We start from the raw sequence: 3,978 nt of genomic DNA on the forward strand, positions 1-3,978 counted from the left end.
ATGTTTTGCTACATTTTGAGCGTTTAAAAGCGCCATTTTTACATTTGGATGTATAATTATTATGGAGCATCTATGATTTCATTATTTTGACTAGCGCCTGATTTCACCACGATGTCTCACAAATAATGCACGCTACTACTTTGGTGATCCCCACCGCCCACCAAAATGAAAATTTCCTTACTAGATCTAGTCTAGCAGGTGATAGCGCGCAGGTTGGCAAGCACTGTTGTTACACTTACACTTACGATGTTGTATCATGTTAATATTTTTAAAAGTCGTGTCGTTAAAAGTAAGGGTCACAGTAGACGCACTTTTCTTTGTCATCGTTTGAGATTCATTCTTAACTTATAATGGGTACATCGTAAATAGATAAAATCTTAATACAATATGTATAGTGCGGTCAAATATTCATGGCGTAACTTATTGTCAAATATTCTCCAGCTTTTCGCACAATGACTTGTGTCAATTTGTCTTAACATATCAATATTTTTTTTAAACACCTGTGATCTACTATTAAATCATACAAGTCGGATGTTTCTGTAGATTTTTAACGGTTTTTACAGCTGGGGCTTCATCACATTTAAAAGCAATTCTGTCATTTTTTTTAAAAATTGCGACACTATCTTTATTGAACGCATGTTATGAGAATCTTTCTTTTTTTTTTTTTAATTGTGTTCACTATAAATTGAATTTCTAGTAACAAGTTTTGCCACAAAAAAGTAAGCTTTGACCTAAGCATAATAATTATGCGTAAGCAAATTCATTAAGACAAGTTGTTGATTAAGTTATGACAAACTGATACAAACTGCTGAGCAAAGCATGGGTGACAGTGATTCATCTGTTAAAGAGATCTGATATTTGGGGAGAAGTCTGTGTAGCCACGATTTTTTTATTATAATAATAATATTATTATTTTTGTCACCCTTTTTCTTGAAGGGACATAATCGTTAGTTAGATGATGGCACCAAACTAAAACGGCGGGTAATGTCCCTTGAATTGAATTTCTCAAGAAGTAGGCAGTAGACTGATCTCCTGCGCAGTTTTGAAAATAATTTATTGACACAAGAAGATGTGAAGTCTATGTATAATGATATTAATAATGATGCTGATGATGATGATGACTATTATTATTATTATTATTATTATTATTATTATTATTATTATTATTATTATTATTATTATCATCATTATTATTACTATTACTATTATTGTTATTGTTATTATTGTTATTATAATTATTATCATAACAATAATAACAACAGTGAAGAAAAAAAAAAATAATAATAATAATAATAATAATAACAATAATAATAATAACAGTTATTACACTAATAACTATTCCTCCATCAATGTATTCGCCGGGTCAAAAGAAAACTTCTCTAGAAGAAAAAAGGAATAAAATAATTTGTGGCCTGTGCTATGGCCAATAAGACGGGTTCTGGCAGAGAATGTTTTGCTACATTTTGAGCGTTTAAAAGCGCCATTTTTACATTTGGATGCATAATTATTATGGAGCATCTATGATTTCATTATTTTGACTAGCGCCTGATTTCACCACGATGTCTCACAAATAATGCACGCTACTACTTTGGTGATCCCCACCGCCCACCAAAATGAAAATTTCCTTACTAGATCTAGTCTAGTAGGTGATAGCGCGCAGGTTGGCAAGCACTGTTGTTACACTTACACTTACGATGTTGTATCATGTTAATATTTTTAAAAGTCGTGTCGTTAAAAGTAAGGGTCACAGTAGACGCACTTTTCTTTGTCATCGTTTGAGATTCATTCTTAACTTATAATGGGTACATCGTAAATAGATAAAATCTTAATACAATATGTATAGTGCGGTCAAATATTCATGGCGTAACTTATTGTCAAATATTCTCCAGCTTTTCGCACAATGACTTGTGTCAATTTGTCTTAACATATCAATATTTTTTTTAAACACCTGTGATCTACTATTAAATCATACAAGTCGGATGTTTCTGTAGATTTTTAACGGTTTTTACAGCTGGGGCTTCATCACATTTAAAAGCAATTCTGTCATTTTTTTTAAAAATTGCGACACTATCTTTATTGAACGCATGTTATGAGAATCTTTCTTTTTTTTTTTTTAATTGTGTTCACTATAAATTGAATTTCTAGTAACAAGTTTTGCCACAAAAAAGTAAGCTTTGACCTAAGCATAATAATTATGCGTAAGCAAATTCATTAAGACAAGTTGTTGCTTAAGTTAAGACAAACTGATACAAACTGCTGAGCAAAGTATGGGTGACAGTTATTCGTCTGTTAAAGAGATCTGATATTTGGGGAGAAGTCTGTGTAGCCACGATTTTTTTAATTATAATAATAATATTATTATTTTTGTCGCCCTTTTTCTTGAAGGGACATAATCGTTAGTTAGATGATGGCACCAAACTAAAACGGCGGGTAATGTCCCTTGAATTGAATTTCTCAAGAAGTTGGCAGTAGACTAATCTCCAGTGCAGTTTTGAGAATAATTTATTGACACAAGAAGATGTGAAGTCTATGTATAATGATTTTAATAATGATGCTGATGATGATGATGACTATTATTATTATTATTTTATTATTATTATTATTATCATCATTATTATTACTATTGCTATTACTATTATTGTTATTATTGTTATTATAATTATTAGGGGGCTCTCGTGGCCTAGAGGTAAGGTGTTGGCCTCTCATTCAAAGGTCCCGGGTTCGATTCCGGGTAGCGACCAACAAATTTTCTTCTCTAAAATTGTCTCCTTTCACATCCTTTCCTGATCTCTAGCAATGTTCTGTTGTCTGCTTTCATTTCCACTTTCTGTCCCCACCCCCTCACCTCCTTTGCCACCTCCTCTGGGCTCCTGACTCTTTCTGCAGCCTTTCTACTGCTACTCCTTGGCTCCTCCTAACTGCTGTCTTTCTGCCACACCCCTGATCTTCTGGTAGGAAAGATCTACACCTAGCCTTCTCGGACAAGGGCGAAAAATCTCGGAGGGCCCGTGTGCAAGTTGCGCACGTTAAAGATCCCTTGGTGGTCTAAAATCGATAAGAGTAGGCTTCGGCCGCCACCCGGGCAAAATTCAAAATTTTCTACCAACTAAAAAGTATTAGGTGTGTCCCGCGCGCTCATATGACCTTATGCAGTTGCGAGCGCCGTAAAACCCTATACTAAACAAACAAATATAATTATTATCATAACCTGGGGCGAAGCGTCTATATAATCAAATAATCACTGCTTCCCTTCCTAATTTTGAAACATTGTCGCTGTCAAATTCATCCATAAACGTTAACCTCTTAAATTAAATGTAAAAAGACGTTCGTAATCAACAATGAACAGTATGCCTAACATTCAAAACGGTTTCACGGCCACAGAAATAGCCTCCCCACCCCTCTCGGGCCACTCCATAAGCAATCGCAAGCTTTGATTAGGTAAGCTTAAAGTGATGCTGGAAGAGTCTACCAATAGAGTTGAACGGAACATGTATAGCAGTCAAAGCTGTTTCATTGCCACATATACCCTGTTCACCCCTTTGGGGCCACAGTTATAATCAATCACAAGCCCTGATTATGTAAGCTAACTAACACTGGTCGAGTCTACCTCACAAATGTGAGGGGAACTAACTCCTAATAATCTCTTGACTGCTTCCTGTGCTTGTTTTTTTTTCCCTCGACTGTTTACTGTCCTATAATCAGATTGTGACCTCGATTATGACACCAGCTCCTGGCCGCGAAAGGCTAACAAAAACAGCCAAATGTGAAATTTAAAAAATGATAATTGTCATGTTCTACCAAAGAATTAGACTCACTGGTAGATCTATAACATATAGATCTAGTATTGACATCTCTGCTTCTTTGCTTTGTGTTTATGTATTCATATCTAAAGTTAAATTCTATTTTAGTTGGAACTGATATTTAATAAGGTACTTTCCCGATTATATTTTGGCGGTTGAACATACAATATGAATTCCG

This window comes from Aplysia californica, unplaced genomic scaffold (genome assembly GCF_000002075.1).
Source record: "Aplysia californica isolate F4 #8 unplaced genomic scaffold, AplCal3.0 scaffold00350, whole genome shotgun sequence".
Taxonomy (NCBI): Eukaryota; Metazoa; Mollusca; class Gastropoda; order Aplysiida; family Aplysiidae; genus Aplysia; species Aplysia californica.